This window comes from Ovis canadensis, chromosome 3, assembly GCF_042477335.2.
Source record: "Ovis canadensis isolate MfBH-ARS-UI-01 breed Bighorn chromosome 3, ARS-UI_OviCan_v2, whole genome shotgun sequence".
Taxonomy (NCBI): Eukaryota; Metazoa; Chordata; class Mammalia; order Artiodactyla; family Bovidae; genus Ovis; species Ovis canadensis.
The window spans coordinates 96,061,633-96,078,836 of NC_091247.1; the positions used below are offsets into that span (position 1 = coordinate 96,061,633).

Sequence of the window (17,204 nt, forward strand, 5' to 3'; positions counted from 1 at the left end):
GTATATCGTGTGTCAGTGGTGGTGCTTTATCGTACAGATTGAGGCGAAGGCGTCGTGGAAGCCTTCCTGCGGGAGGTGGTGCTTGTGCTGAGGCCTGCAGGGCTGTCCGGTGGAAGGAAGATGTGCTGAGAAGAGGGAACAGCTTGGGCAACAGCTTGGTGCCCGTGACAGGGTAGGGCCTATTTCGATGGCTCTTGGCCTGAGAAAGCAAAAGGGAAGGAGTCTGTGTGGGGATGAACGAAAGGCGGCTTGAGAAGCAGGCAGGGACCAGGTCTCACATGCAGGGCCCAGGGAGCCTCGCTTGGGAGTTTGGCTTAGTCTTACTGGTAATATGTAATGAGCTCCTGAGGGTTTTAAAGCACCAATCATCAGCTTGTGCTTCTGAAAGACTGTTCCGGCTTGTGGGGAGGAAAGACGGTGGTTGGGGGGGCCTGTAGGAAAGGTATTCTTGTGAGCCAGGCCTGGGCTGAAACACTAGGTGGGGAGAGGCAGCAGAGTTAGTAGCCTCTGAGGAGGGGGCTGTGGGGGCGTGGACAGCTCAGGTCTCCGGCTTGGTGGCAGTGAGCACTGAGAACGCACGTTTGGAGAAGTGGCGAGTTCTGTTTGGACAGCCTGAGTTGAAGGGCAGAGAGACTGTAGATCGGGCCCTGAGTTATGCATTTGGACGTAGTTAATTTCAGGTGATGGTTGAAGCCCTGGTGTGGATGAGAGCACTGAGGAATTGGGTCTGTTTCTAAGCCTTGCCTTCTGGAAGAGAAGCAGGGCACCGGGCCTCTGGAAGGCTGCTCTGGGGGACTTCACTGTCTCGGGGGAGGTCATGGATGCCTCAGGAAACTCCAGGTCCACTATAGAAGGTGGATATCTGCTACTTACTGAGCATTCCGTAAAAGATGTGCACGTTTCAGATGTTGGCCAAAAAACACATTGAGACCGATGATGAGCATGTTGAATTGCTGCGATCTTATGATACACTGATAGATCTTATGAGAAGGCTGTCTTCTCTGCTTGTTTAAATACACTGTAATGTTTGGTCAGTTGTGTGATTTGTTGGGCTGTTGTATCCCAGTTGACAAGGAGAAGCTGGGCTGTCCTGCCTGCTCCAGCTATCCCAGACTCCTGGGGTACAAGACAGTGAGTGGGGCTGGCGACAAAGAATCTCTTGGAGAACAAGGAAAAGTTGGCCTCAGTGCTTCCATCCAGGGGTGCACAGATGTGCAGCGTCCTGCCAAAGGCTCACAAACGTGCCCTGAGATTGTGGTTTCCACTGAGGGCCGACCCTCTTCATTATTGGGTCTAATAATGATGTGACTTTGAGGGCCCCTTATTTCCCAGCGTTTGGGGGACACTTGTTCTGATCATAGGACGTGGGGGGGCCCCCTTTCGCTCTTCATGTTTGTAGATGTCTGGCCTGTCTTCCTTTTGTTTAGGGCTTCATTTGCTGTTTCTCCTCCTCCATGGAAGGAAATATTCTTATATAGGGCTGAGGACATAGTTGATCCGTGATAAATATTTAATTGTGGAATTCAATGATACAGATATTGGGATGAAATACTATGTTTGGTCAAACTAATTTTTTTTAAACTTGAATTTTAATCCCATCACTTCCCCATGCCTAAGATGAAGGGGATAGTAGTACCCTGTCACCAGGGTTTATCTGAGCATTAAATTAATTAATACAGGTAAAGCACTTAGGACTGTGTCTAGCATGTAAGAAGCACTGTAAGAGTACTTAGCTATTATCAAGCCTATCAAGTGCAAAAAAGCAAGAGAAGGATGTAAAAACATAAATATTACGAAGGAAAAAAAGTGTTGGCTGTTACCTTATTGATCCGTCATTTATTGTTTACCTAACCCAGTCCTAGTGACCAGTGTGATAAAATTTAAGAGAAATGGTTTAAGGACATTGTGGTCTGCTTAAAGAGACATGTAAACAATGAAATACCCAGCGGCCCAGTCAGCAGGTATCTGCTGGGTGCCTGTGCTGTTATGTGGAAGTGGTTGAACTGCCATTGTGCTCTGAAACACTAGGCTTGGTTGTCATCTTGGAGGGCAGTGCTTTGCTTAGGAAGCTACTTTTCGGAGCTGGGTTTTGAAGACTGTAGTGAACATAGGTGGGGTGACGTGAGAAGGTAGCCACCCTAGCCCGAGGAATTCGTGAGTGTGGTTAAGGAGCAAGCCGCTGGCACACGGTAGACCTGAGCCCTCAGGGTGCGCCTGCATTTCTTAGGCCAGAGGAGCCCCCCAGTGGATAGGACAAGATTCAGCTTGAAGCTCCTGAGCGAAAGCAGGGACAGTAGAGAGTCGGCGTCAGAGAAATCCAGCGTGGCAACGGTGGCAGCCTGTTGCCGGGCAGGGTTTGGGGGTGGCAGGGGCAGTGGGCAAGAGGTAAGGGGAGCACCACCACTAGTTCTCCATTACTCCAACTTGTATTTTATTTGCATGTAATACGGATAAAATATTTGTATGCTATCTATTGCTAAACAAACAATTAGAACCAAACCCACCTTGTGTTGTTAAATGTTAAATTGTGGAAAAATGCTGACAATGAAAACAGCAGATACAAAGATATTTAAATGATCAGCTCACCTAGGGTTAAAACAAGAATAGAGAGGGGACTTCCCTGGTGGTCCAATGGCTAAGATTCCATGTTCCCAATGCAAGGGGCCTGGGTTCGATTCCTGGTCAGGAAACTAGATCCCATGTGCTGCTACTAAAGATCCTGCATGCCACAGCTAAGACCTGGCACAGCAAATAAATCAACATTTTTTTAAAAATAGAGAAAAGCCTAGGAAGAACTACATCAACAGTGGGATTAAAATTCAAGTTTAAAAAAATTAGTTTGACCAAACATGATATCTCATCCCAATATCTGTATCATTGAATTCCGCAATTAGAATATTTATTATGGATCAACTATGTCCTCAGCCCCACAGAAGAATATTTCCTTCCCTGGAGGAGGAGAAACAGCAAATGAGGCCCTAAACACAAGGAAGACAGGTCACATGTCTACAAACATGAAGAGAGAAAGGGAGGGGGCCCCAATTCCTATGATCAGAGTAAGTGTCCCCCAGCTGCTGGGAAATAAGGGGCCCACAAAGTCACTTCTGGTCAGACTGTGAGGGACTTTCCTCTCATTATGTTTTCCGACTTTTTTGTAATGAAATATGTATGTTATAACCAAGAAATATTTTTGAAAATGCCTCCTCCTAGAAGGGGCCCAGAAGATGGATTGGTGAAGAGTGACAACCCTGTGGCAGGAGACCAGTTAGGAAGCTGCTGAGAACAACAATAAGAGCTACAACAGTAGTAATAAAGTGGCAGAGGAGAAGCTTGCTCTATTCTAGGCACTGTGCCAAGTGCTGCTTTGCAGGCACTGCCTCGTTTAATCCTCTGTAGCATCTATATGAGATAGATACTATCAGTAGTTCCATCATAATGATGTTTTTTCATTTCTTGATGTTTCCTGCTTTCTTGCAAAATTAGATTCAATGACTTTGCCAAGTCAAAGAGCTAGCATGGTGGAAGTAAGATTTGAACCTAGGCAGCTGGACCACTGTGATTTACTGTGATTAAAATTGTGTCACTGAGAAATAAGTCCAACTAAAATAGTGGTGTGAGAAATGGAGAGGGCCGAAGAAGGAAGGATTCACTTGGAAACAGTTTCTGGAGGTGCTGAGGTTTTTGTTAAAGCCTGGACAGGTGGTTTGGCAGAATTCAGCTGGTGTGGTGGAATTTATCTCTGTGAACTCAAGCTTGGGACAAGGGCTAGGAATGAAGCTTGTTCAGTCTGGAATTAATATCAGGTGGGAACCATCTCATATTCCAGAAGCTCAGCCTCTCAACAGTGGTATGTAGAAAGGTGCAGATGGCAGGAAGCATTTTCTGTAGAAGTGCCAGTGAAATTGGGGGATGCCATTAAGCTCTCATAACAGATGATTTACATATGGGAACAACTTTATAAAACATGAAAAGGTCTTAGAGCATAGCAAAAGAAACCTAATGTTCAAGCTCCATGGTGATTTTTGCTAAATAAGCAACTTTGGCCAATATGGGCACCACCAGGTAACCAGTAAGCCAAGCACCAAGAGCATCGTTTTGCACTTGTATGGAGATTACAGGTTTTCTGAAGGCATGCCTGGGATTCATCTCTACTTGTTCTCTGAATCTTGAAATACTGCAATTAAAGGTACCTTTTGGGGCTTCAAAAAAATAAATTTAAAAGACCTGAAAGGAGATGCTTTACTCCAAAAGGTACTATGGAGTACCTTTCTAATTTTGCAAGAAAGGTACTATGATATGTACAGACTTGGGAAAACATGGCCCAAATTGAAGTTCTGTATTGAAATATTGGGAGAAGAGAGTATGGATGCATTTGTAGTATTTGGAAGCACACACTGGAGACTCATCTAACCACAGCTTAACCTTCCTGTGACACTCCTGTCAGAGGCAGGATGGCTCACTGCAGTGACTGTTGGCTAGGCCCTTTATGTATTTTATCTCGTCTCAGAAATGGGGACATTCACAGGACAGGGAATGCGTCCAGACGATGTTTTTGTGGGGAAAACATTCTTGGAGGTTATCTGCCCGTCGTTTTATAGGTGAGGAGACAGGTCCGTATCAGCTTTCACATCTTGCCCTGCTGTCTGTGAGGAGCAGTCCACAGGTCGCTGGAGACATAGAATGGCAGTGAAGGCAGAAGTTGAGACGGATTTTAGAGGCTGTTTTCATAGGAATGCTGTGTTCTGTTCAGTTGATCATCTTGCCCTAAAGTAATGGCCAAAGATCAATACAAGAAGAACATCTCCTTGGCTTCCCTGGTGGCTCAGTGGTGATGCAGGAGGTAGGCCAGGGAGATCGCATGTGTCCCAGAGCAGCTAAGCCCGTGTGCCCCAGCTCGGGAGCCTGGGAACCCTGGCACCCATGCCCTGCAGCCAGAGAAACCACCTCAGTGACACGTGCGCACGCCGCCGCTGCAGAGCAGCCCCTGCTCAAAAGCCTGCAAGGCAGCCACAAATAAATAAATAGAATTATAAAAAGGAAAGCTGCTGCTTTGCTTGGAACATGTTGAAAGTTTGAATGAGGGGTGAATGTTGTCCAGCAGATGTGGCTGATCGCAGTATCCACGGGGTGACTTCAGTGTGAGCCGCAATTTTGAATGGGAGACGTATCTCTGTCTACAGTGAAGTCTATTTCCTGTAAGTTTTTTGCTGCGTCAGGTCTCAGCTGCGGCATGGGGGAATCTTCGTTGCTCCGTGTGGGAGCTTTCCTTGCGGCACACAGACGCTAGAGCTGTGGCGCACGTGCTCGGCAGTGCAGTGTGAGGTCTTGGTTGCTCTGCAGCCTGTGGCATCTTGGATCCCCGACCAGGGGGTGAACTCGTGTCTCCTGCATTGCAAGGCAGATTCCCAACCACTGGACTACTAGGGAAGTCCCCATTACCTACGGTTTTTATGAGAATATAGTTCCCTTCTTTGTATGAAGTTTGATATGAAAAAGAACTTCATCTCTTTTAAAAGTCTTCCTCGTGGTTCAGATAGTAAAGAATCTGCCTGCAGTGTGGGAAACCGGGGTTCAATTGCTGGGTAAGGAAGACCCCCTGGAGAAGGAAATGGCAACCCCTTCCAGTATTCTTGCTTGGAGAATTCCATGGACAGAAGAGCCTGGCAGGCTATAGTCCATGGGGTCTTTTACTGTTTTTTTTTTTTGGCAATAGAATATTTGTATACCAGTATATGGTGGGGAATCTGACTGTATAGTGGGTCGGAAGGACTCAGAAAGACCTTCTGGATGAAGTTTTGTCTTATCTGAATTTTAAAGGATACGTAGAAGTTTAGTAGATTAATAGGGAGAAGGTAGAGTGTTCTGGGCAGAGGGACATAAAGATTATAGAGATGAAAAACCACGTGAAGATGTGGAGATGAGAAAGCATGGAGAAATACAAGAAGTTCTGGTATGACTGGTGTGTTAGGTGAAAGATTGGGAGTGGCTGGAGAGGAGAGTTTCAGGGGAAGAGGGGATGATACCAAAGGCAGAGAAACCAGTTTGCAAGCCCAGGCAAGAAATAATGTGTGCCTAAAGTAAGAATGGGACTTCCCTGATGGCTCAGATAGTAAAGCATCTGCCTACAATGCGGGAGACCCAGGTTCGATCCCTGGGTTGGGAAGATCCTCTGGAGAAGGAAACGGCACTCCACTCCAGTATTCTTGCCTGGAAAATCCCACGGACGGAGGAGCGTTGAGGTTCCAGGTGGGTGACTGGGTGATGGTGGTGCCGTTCACCAGGATCTGACATACGGGCAGGGAAGGAAGCTGGGGCATCTGCCTTTGAGATGTCTGTAGGACCAGCAGGGGTGCACTTAGTTGGATCTGTGAATTGGAAGTTCTTCAGCTTCCAGTGATGGTAGTTGGAGTCGCAGTTATAGACATTTCACCAGGCTGACTATGTAGATCAAGAACAGAGGATACTAACTTTTATGGCAGAGACTCTCACACAGGAGGCCCTGAGGGAAGTGTGGAAGAGATGTGGGAAGTATAATTGAGGAGAGATTAGGTTAGAACAAACAGATAGTTTTGGAGAGCTAACAGCATCACTGCTGAAGATGGGTCAAGATTTCATGCCAGGTTCTTCTTTGTCTTACATGATTTGTTGTTAAATAGGCGTGCTCGTCTTTTCAGTTAAATCGCAGGGTCCTTAAGAACCGGAACTGAATGTTGTATTTCTAAAGCATCTAGACTGCTGCTGATTTTATGGTGGTGCTCCACATATTTTGTGCTCAACTGATTGGCCTTATTTTATCTCTATATTAAGTTCTACAAAGATATCAGATAGAATTGGGCATAATCTCTTTACCTTTAATCTTTATCATCAGTGAGTGTGCCCATTGTTATGGAAGCATTTCTGTCTGCTACCAGCAGGCCTAGTTTGCTGCTCATGAATTCACAGGCAGATGATGGAGGTTTTAATTTTAAAAATGTTCATCTGGCACACCTGATCCAGGATGGGGCCCAACCATCTGCCTGTGAGAATTTGTAATTACCAGGAGGCAACATTCTAGCAGTTATTGATTTTCATGCAAATGGAATTAGTTACATAAACTTAAGGTATTTGGCTTTATGTCTACTAAAATTACATCAGGAAGCTGAAGTGTTGCATAGGATTGCTTGGGAAAGATGGGTACAATAAAACCTTCTTGTGATCTTGACACCTGTGCATTAGTTATCAACCGTCAGTGTTGTAAAGAAAAGAAACGCCTGTGCCTGTATCTCTACATGGCTATGAGGTTCCCCAGTGGAAAAGTGTGGGTGCCCTGATCTCTGTGTAGAATGCGGTAGAGAAGGTAGAAGGTTCTTTTAGCATTTAAGGACTCCTCTTTCTGTTAGGCAGTAATGAGTAGTTTCTTGTGTTTAATCTCTCTTCCTGATAGCGCAAAGGATACATTACATTCTTTCCCCAGCCTAGTGCAAAAGTGGAACAGAGCATATTTTTCTATTTTGAGAATAAAATTAAGTGCACAGGGCAAAAAAAAAAAAAAAAAAACAAACGCACCTAGAGCCACATAACTAGCATATTCTCGAAAATTGGATTTTGCTCTCCTGAGCTCTACCCCAGAGCTTTCCACTGTGTATTTTAGGAAAAAACATCATTTCTCTCACTGCTCAAAGTGAGACATAAGAGATTTTACTTTAAGAAGAATTGAGCCGTTTCCTTGCCCCGTCACTTTACCTCTGTGAAGAAGGAAGGCATACTACGCTGGGCACTAAAAGGAAAAGTGATGACTTAATAGCAAGGTGGTAAAATATTCCTTTTCTGAAATGTGGCGAAAGGAACCAAGACAAACAAGACTAGAAGAGACAATCTTATCAACTGAAATCTGAAAATGGCCCCAGTCTTAAACTATGAATTCCAAGGGCTATCTGCCAGCTGACAATCAATTTGAATGGAAATAATGATGACACGAGGTGTATACAACTCCCAGTGTCGGGGGAAAAAAGAGTGGAGGTCAGGAGTCCGCAGCTTGGAAGGGTGGGCTTAAAACCACCCATGTAGAAGGCAAGCACTTAGGGAAGTCGGAATGCTGATAGGCTCCGTTTCCTAGCCTATTCCAGTTTCTGATGGGGTTAAGGTCTGGGGTGAGGATGGTTGGCTGGAGAGTTGAGGAACCATATGTTAGAAGCCAGCCTTGTAGCCCAGGGCCAGCAGCACCAAACAAAGGCCATTGTGCAGAGAAAAATATTTACTGAACCACCTAACCGACCATAGGACTTTATCTTGATCACAGTGACCAGTCCAGTCCTATATGAGAAAATAAACCAGAATCTTAGCATCAGACCAGAGCACAGCCCATACAGATTGAGAGGCATTGGCCCCAGTGAACAGAGCGCATAGAGGTGAAATTTCCCAGTTGCAGCTGTTCACAGCCAGATCCAGATCCTCCGGGGCTGCTGAACTTTTGAGCTAATGATTGAAACCTCTGCAACATCTAATTCTCCAAGCTTAGTTTCTAAGGGAAGAATTTGAGTTAGTGTCCAGGTAAATACAGAAGAATAAGGAGATTCTACCCATTCTGCTTTTAGGCAAATGAGTCTAGACTGGTGACTTTCAGCTGAGTGCTGTTTACCTCCTTTTTACCCCAGGGGACACCTGGCAATGTCTGAGGACAGTTTTGGTTATCACAACCAGAGAGGTTCTACTGGCCTCTAGTGGACAGAGGCCAGGGATGCTGTTAAACATTCTACAATGCACAGAACAGCCACCCCCACCTCCTGCCCCTCAATGAAGAATTATCTAGTCCAAAGTGTCAGTAGTACCAAGGGTGAGAACGCCAGGAGGTAAACTTCCTCCATTGAATGATTAATTAATAAGTAAAAAATCCAATATGTAACCCATTCAGATTCTGTAGGGGAAAGTGGAAAGATTAAATATAATATTCAAATGAAGACTTGCATTAGGAAGTAAGAGTTTGAAGAACTGAATTATACCTTCAGGGAAGTTCATTGTGAAACCAGAAATGAAAGATGAGCTTCTAGATTAAAATTACAAGGAAGTCACAAGAGGAATGGATTAAACTGTGCAAGAAGCATAACGTTTCACAAAGCACTTAGAATATACTGGAAGTGGCAAAAAGCAGAATCAGAGGTAAAAAGCAAACCAGTGAGGAAGAGGGACAGGCTTGAAAGATCGCTCAAAGTGAGAACAGAAAATAGAAATGAACAGAATCAGAGTGGAGATAAGGGATACAGAAGAGAGACAGAAGAGATCCTCTACACAGACTAGTTCTGTCAGGAACATTGGGAACATTTGCTGCTGTTCCCAACGAAATCAAATTGAACAAAGGCAGGAGTCAAAAATAAAATAGAAAATGTTTTTGAAATGAAAGAAAATAAATAAAAATCAACAAGTAATGATCTAGATGAGTTTCAAGATGCATTTCAAGGATGATGGATTTCCTACTAATAAAGTAACCAAAAATTAAGTTGGTTATACATACTTGGTTTTGTAACTGTTTTGTTTTGTTTTTTTTTAAGATATACTTTTTAAATGACCCTGTAATCCCACTCATGGACGTGTATCCAGAGAAAAACATGATGCAAAAGGATACATGCCCCCCAGTGTTCATTGCAGCACTGTTTACAACAGCCAAGACATGGAAGCAAACTAAGTGTCCGTTGACAGAGGAATGGATAAAGAAGATGTGGGTCATATATACAGTGGAATATTACTCAGCCACAAAAAGGATGAAATGCCATTCAAAAAAACACGGGTGGACCTAAAGATTGCCATATTTGGTGAAGTAAGTCAGAGAGAGAGGGAGGAATACCTCTTCTATACCTTTTAGAGAAATACCCTGTGGAATCTAAAAAGAAATAATACAAATGAACTTACGAAACAGAGACTCACAGACTTAGAGGATGAGCTTAACTGTTGTCAGGGTTGGAGGGGAGGGATAGTTAGGAAGTTGGAGATGGACATGTACGCATTACTACTAATATATGTAAAGTGGATAACCAACAAGGATCTACTATATAGCATGTGGAACTCTGCTTGATGTTATGTGGCAGCCTGGATGGGAGGGGAGTTTGGGGGAGAAAACATTCTCTTAATTGAAACATATATAGGAAGGTATATAAATCTCAAGCATATCTCAGAGCTACTGCAGATTTGGTTCCAGACCACTGGAATAAAGTGAGTATCACATTAAAGTGAGTCCCATGGAATCTTTGGTTTCCCAGGACATATAAAAGTTATGTTTGCACTATACTGTAGTCTGTTAGGGGTGTAATAGCATTATATATATATATATATATATATATATATATATATACATACCTTAATTAAAAATACTTTATTGATGAAAACGCTAAACATCATCTGAGCCTTCAGTGAGTTGTAATCTTTTTGAAACAGTAGCATTAAAGATCATAGATGACCGTAACATATAAAATAATGAAAAAGTTTGACCTATTGTGAGAATTACCAAAATTCAAAGGAAAGCAAATGCTATTGGAAAAATTGCACTGATGGACTTGCTCATCTTAAGTTTGCAAGAAAGTTTTAGTTTGTTAAAAAAAAAAAACAACCAGTATCTGTGAAGCACAATAAAATGAGGAATGCCTATACAGCTTTACAAAAAGCATGTATTTGTGTAACCACATCAAGATCAAGAAACAGAACTTTATTATCTCCCTGGTGGCACAGTGGACGATAATCTGCCTGCCAGTGGAGGAGACATGGATTCAGTTCCTTGTCCAGGGAGATTCCACGTGCACAGGGCAGCTGAGCCCGTGAGCCACGACTCCTAAGCTCATGTGCCATAACTGCTGAAGTCCACACACCCTAGAGCCAGCAGGCTGCAGCTGCTGAAGCCTGTGTGCCTAGAGCCTGTGCTCCAGGAGAGACTGCTGCAGTGAGAAGCCTGCACACTACCACACAGAGTAGCCCCCACTCATGCAACTAGAGAAAGCTTGTGTATAGCAGCTGAGACCCAGTGCAGCCAAAACTATAAATGTTTTTTAAAAAGTGGAGTAATCTCAGCGAGGTTTTCTTTTTTAAAATAATTGTGTTTATTTGGGGCTGTACTGGGTCTTGGTTGCTGAACACGGGCTTTTCTCTAGTTGCAGTGAGCGGGGGCTGCTGTCCAGTTGCAACACACAGGCTTCTCTTGGTGGCGGCTTCTCGTTGCAGAGCATGGGCTCTAGGGTGCTCAGGCTTCAGTAGTTGCTGCATGCAGGCTCAATAATTGCGACTCACGGGCTCCAGAGTGCAGGCTCAGTAGTTGTGGTACACAGGCTTAGTTGCCCCGAGACGTGGGAGATCCTCCCGGATCAAGGATAGAACTCATATCTTCTCTATTGGTAGCCAGATTCTTTTTTAAAAAATACTGTTGAGGGCTTCCCTGGTGGCTCAGTAATAAAGAATCCGCCTGCCAGTGCAGGGAACACAGGTTCGATCCCAGGTCCGGGAAGACCCCACATGCCTTGGAGCAGCTAAGCCTGTGCACCACACTGCAGAGCCTGTGCACTGCAGCTTCTGAATGAAGAGTAGCCCCCGCTCGCCGCAGCTAGAGAAAGCCCACGCAAAGCAGTGACGACCGGTGCAGCCAAAAATAAATAAGTTTTTTTTTTTTTTTTTTTAAGAAACAGAACTTTACCATCACATCAGAAACCTCTGTATACCCCTCCCTAGTCACTTAACACCTGACTCCCTGAATCAAACTGGCCTGCAGACCAATTCTGGCTTACAGCTGTGAGCTAAAAACAGAATGTTTTTAAATGTTTTTATATCGCTTTTTAAAATCAAAAGAATAGTATTTCATGACTCATGAACATTACATGATCAGATTTCAGTGTCCGTGAAGTCTTCATGAGACACAGTCATGCTCATTTGCTTATGTTCTCTCTGTGGCTGCTTTTGCACTGCTGCTAAGTCGCTTCAGTTGTGTCCGACTCTGTGCGACCCCATAGACGGCAGCCCACCAGGCTCCTCCAACCCTGGGATTCTCCAGGCAAGAAAACTGGAGTGGGTTGCCATTTCCTTCTCCAATCCATGTATGCATGCTAAGTCGCTTCAGTTGTGTCCGACTCTGTGCAACCCTGTGGACAGCAGCCCACCAGACTCCTCTGTCCACAGGATTCTGTAGGCAAGAACACTGGAGTGGGTTGCCATTTCCTTCTCCAGCTTTTGCACTACATTAGCAAAAATGAATAGTTGCTGTAGAGACTGCATGCCCTGCAAAAGCCTTGAATATTTGCCATCTGGCCCTTAACATAAAAAGTCTGCTGACTCCTGTCCTAAGGTAGCTACTGTTCTAACCACATTGATCAGCTTTGCCCGCTCTTAAACTTCGTATGTGTGTATGGTTTTATATTCTGGCTTGTTTGGTTCAGTGTTTGTGAGGTTCATCTGTTTGTGTGTAGCAATAGCTCATTGCTATTCCGTTTATTAGTATTATAGTATACATTTAAATGTTATAGTATTTATTTATTATAGTATTAGTATTATAGTATTCCATTTTATGAATATACTGCCCTTAATCCATTAGATTGTTGATAGTCTTTTGGGTTGTTTCCAGTTGGGGGTTATTATGAGTCATGCTGCTGTAAGACATTCCTATATACATCCCTTGGTACATGCATGTACACACTTACATGCTACTGTTGGGTGTATATCTAGGACTGAAATTGTATGTGTTCAGCTTTAGTAGATACTGTCTGTTTTCCAAAGTGGTTGTAGCAGTTTAAACTCCTACCATTAGTACTTCACATCTAAACCAGCAAATGGTATCGATGGGCTTTCTGCCACTGTGGTAGGTGTATAATCATATCTCGTTGTGCCCTTAATTTGCATTTCCCTCGTGATTAATGTATCTCCTCTTTTGTAAAGTTCAAGCCATTTGCCCATTTCTCTGTTGTATTTCTTTTTCTTATTGATCAGTAAGGGTTCTTTTTTCTGGATATGAGTTCTTTGTTGGACGTTTGAATTCCATTTCTTGGGATATTGAGATTAAATGTTTGACTTAAGAATTCTGTGCCCAGTAAAGTTGCCATTCATGTGTAAAGGCTTCATAAAAACATTTCCAAACATGTTAGAACTCAAAATGTTTTGGAGGTGAATCAAATAAGTGGCAGATCAGGGAAGTGAGATCTGTGGTGTGAAGGGGCTGGCACTAAACACTAAATGTATTGTTTTTCTGAAACAAAAGGTAATGTATTTATTTATACTATACTTGAACTTTGTTTTATATTAAATATCTCTTTTATAATAGAGGGGAAAAACATGTTCACAGCGATACCAACAAAAACCAGGAGGTAAACTGAAGGAAGAAGTATGAGAAATTGTGTAAGGGTGCTGACTTCTTTTTTTCCCAAAGTACTGTTAGCATTACTGAAAGCATACTGTAGATCGGTGGGGCAGGGGGAAGTAAAGGAAAACACAAAATCCATTTTAAAAGATAGGAAAGAAAACCAGGAAACATGGAAAACATAAAATGACAGAAGACCATGCGTATGTTACAGTAATAAATAGAATCAACTCACTACTGGATTTGAGTAATAGCATTAGACAACACCAAGAATACTAACAAACCTTATTTGACTATGGGAAAACAGAAGCATCCATTTGTCACTGATTCAAAGCATATACTATATTCTATAAACCTTGTGAAATCTTGTCACCCGTCTGGCACTGTAACTAAGTGAAAGCCCACTGCCACACAAAAGACGCACATATATAATGGTATATATCCTTGTGTATGTAAATATGTTTGCAAACTAGAAGAATTAAATTCGAGAATATATACTAGTTTTATGGGGCTTCCCAGGTGGCGCTAGTGGTAAAGAACCCACCTGCCAATGCAAGCAGGAGATGTAAGAGACGAGGGTTTGATCCCTGGATCAGGAAGCTCCCCTGGAGGGGGACACAGCAACCAACTCTAGCATTCTTGGCTGGAGAATCCCTGTGGACAGAGGAGCCTGGCGGGCTACAGTCCATGGGGCCGCAAAGAGTCGGACACGACTGAAGCGACTTAGCACAGCACAGCACTAGTTTATAACTAAGCGTATAACTGCCTCTAAGTCCAGTTTCTTCCCACAGAGTATCTTCTCCCCCATAAGGCATCGAATCAAAGGAAAGATCTAGATATATTTATCAGTTCAGTTCAGTTCAGTCGCTCAGTCGTGTCCGACTCTTTGCGACCCCATGAATCGCAGCACGGCAGGCCTCCCTGTCCATCACCAACTCCCGGAGTTCACTCAGACTCGCGTCCATCGAGTCAGTGATGCCATCCAGCCATCTCATCCTCTGTCGTCCCCTTCTTCTCCTGCCCCCAATCCCGTATTATACATGTTGGACTTCCCTGGTGGCTCAGACGGTGAAGCGTCTGTCTACAATGTCGTCTTTGTTTACATTATATTGTATACATAGGATACATAGTATGTGTGTATTATACATACATACGTTTTTAATATGTATGTATTGTATGTTTTTAATATATGTGTATTAATATATTTTAAATATATATACATAAAATCAGGGAAAGGGATGCAATTAAGAGAAATAAGACTTCTAAAGGACTACTTGGATGCCTTGTAAACTGCAAGGCATCCGTATAGGAAAAGGGAGAGAATTTTCCTTATAGGAAAGGAAAAGAATGCCTTTGGTTTTGCTTGGCACTCAGAGCTGTGTCTGCCTTTGTGTGTTAGTGGCCTTCCCAGAGGATCCTGACCATCTAATTTCCAGGTTAACTTGGTCTCTTCCCTCCCCCACTCCATATATACATCCTTCTTTAATCCTCTCTGTCTTATGGTTAAAAATTGTGTCTATTTGGAGCAAGTCAGTTTCAATCCTTTCATTGTTTTAATACATTTAAACATTGATAGGTTATGGACTGTGCCAGGTACCTTCCATCTCACGTAATCCTCAACAATTCTAAAATATAGAAACATTACTTTCACTGCCTAAAGCTCCCACGTATTGTGTGACTTGGGCACAGTCATACAGTTTGTTTGGCAGAGCCTAGACAGCAGCTGTGTATTGAGTTCATATTATACTCCAAATACTGCACTTGGCCCTTTATGTATTTTACCCAAGAAGGTGTGAGGATTAGAGAGGCTAGGAAGATAATTCGTCACAGTTGCCCAGGTCTCTGTAAAATCTGTGTTCATTCTGCTGTGACATGGTAACAATAAAAATGTGATCCCTGCTTTGATACTTTTGTTGTATGCAAGGTGCTCTGGGAGTCCAGAGGGAAAGAAGAAGTCTAAAAAGGCTTCACAGAAAAGGTGGCATTTAAACTAGGCCTTAAGAGATGAGTTTTCCAAAGAAAGAAAGAAATGAAGGCACTGTTGCCAATGGAAAAAGGTGTTTCAAGACACAGGAGTATTGCATGGTTGTGTAAAAAGGAGATGCAAGGCTGAGAGGTATGCAGGGATGACTCCTTGGGAGCCTTGTGGACTACTGTGCTCTGGAATTGGGTTCTGTCTTCTGTCTGGCATGGAACTGGTCTGATCACATTTCTGTTTTGAGTCTAACTGGTATTGGGTAGGATGGTCTTTGGAGGACTGAGACCAGTTAGGAGACCATGACACTAATTCAGAGTGGGAGGAAGCGTCTCCATGAGCAGAAACCGTAAGCAGCAGACACCTTCCATCAGTTAATTCCTCTACTGATGGACACACCATGGCCAGCCATTTGTTTGTTTTCAACCACAAATACAACTGAACTCATTTTCACAAACCTAGTCTTATCCTTAGTGTGGGTAATGACATAAACACCTTTATGTGTGCATATATACTGATGTATGTGTGATTGTGTGTGCATACTAACACATTATACATGCTATACTGAAATTTGCTTGTTTTCCCATTTGAAATATCTTGGAGGTCATTTTTTGGTCCGTAAATCTGGAGCTGCTTATTCCTTTTGGTAGATGCTTAGTATTTCATTATATGGATGTGCTATAATGTATTTATTACACATAATGTATTCTGGACATTTAGGTTTCTGATATTTTGCCATTACAAATAATGCAGTGAGCATTCTTTTATATACATATCACTTTGTACATATGTGCATATATCTGAGTTCCTAGAAATAAATTCTTAGAAGAATTTGACATTCTTTGAAATTACTGAGGCAAGCAGATTGGGCATTTGTAATTTTAATATATTGCTAAATTACTTCCATACTGCCTGTTTTCCTGTACTCTAACCAACATGAGGAGTTATCAGACTTTGATGGTGACCCATCTGAAAGGTAAAACTGGTAGTTTATTATACCCTTACATATGTTTGACCTGTTTTCATTCCCTTTCAAAGAACCAGTTTTATCCTTTTTTCTTTTACCTCTTGTATTATTGACCTTTCTTCGCTGGAGGAGCACTTGATACTGTTAAAGAAAGCAACCATTTGTCTGGTGTGAGATCCAAGTATTTCTCCCCAGTGTGGTGTTTTGTCTTTTGACTTGACTTTTGGTAGTTATTACTTAAATTTTTCTTTAGTTATATTTATCAGAGTTTGGGGAGTATCTGTGTGTATTGGCTTCAGAATTTCATCTTATACTTAAAGAAGACCTTCCCATTTCCATGATTATTTTTTTATAACTCATCCATTTTTTTTTTCCTTCTAGAACTTGTATAGTTTAACTTTTTGTATTTAAATCTTTCAACCATTTGGAATGCATTTTGGGGTAAGGTATTCAGTACGGATCAGATTTTTCCCCAGTTCCAACACTATGCATTAAAAAATGAATCCTTCCCCGATCTTCTTATATGTGGGTCTTATCTCACCCAGCTAGACCATAAACTTTTTAAAGGCCCAGTTAGTTATTGTTCTGTCTTGCTTTCCCCCTGAAACTGAGCATAATGTTCTACCTAGAATAGGTGCAACATTAATTTTTTACCTTTTAAAAGTTGTGAATTCCATATATTGGCAAGTACGCAAAAGATTCATGTACAGTTTAATGAACATTTATGAAATGAGCACCTGTGTAACCACTGTCTGAATCAAGTAGTAGGCCATTTCCAGCTCCCCAGAAATCCCCTGTATGCCTTTCCCAGTCACATTTCTCCCCCATCCCCCAGAGGCAACCACTCGCTTGACTTGTGACAATGATTTCTTAGTTTTTCTTTATATTAAGATTGAGCTATATGAAATTGCCAGTTTTTTGTAGGCAAAAAAATCATTGACTAATTTAGACCTGGGTATGGATCT

General features: G+C 42.6%; 1 protein-coding gene across 2 annotated transcripts in view; it reads left to right on the forward strand.

Moving 5' to 3' along the window:
- Nucleotides 1–17,204, forward strand: part of TET3 (tet methylcytosine dioxygenase 3) — a 106,337-nt gene that overhangs the window by 53,837 nt on the left and 35,296 nt on the right. The gene's annotated exons all lie outside the window — the stretch shown is intronic.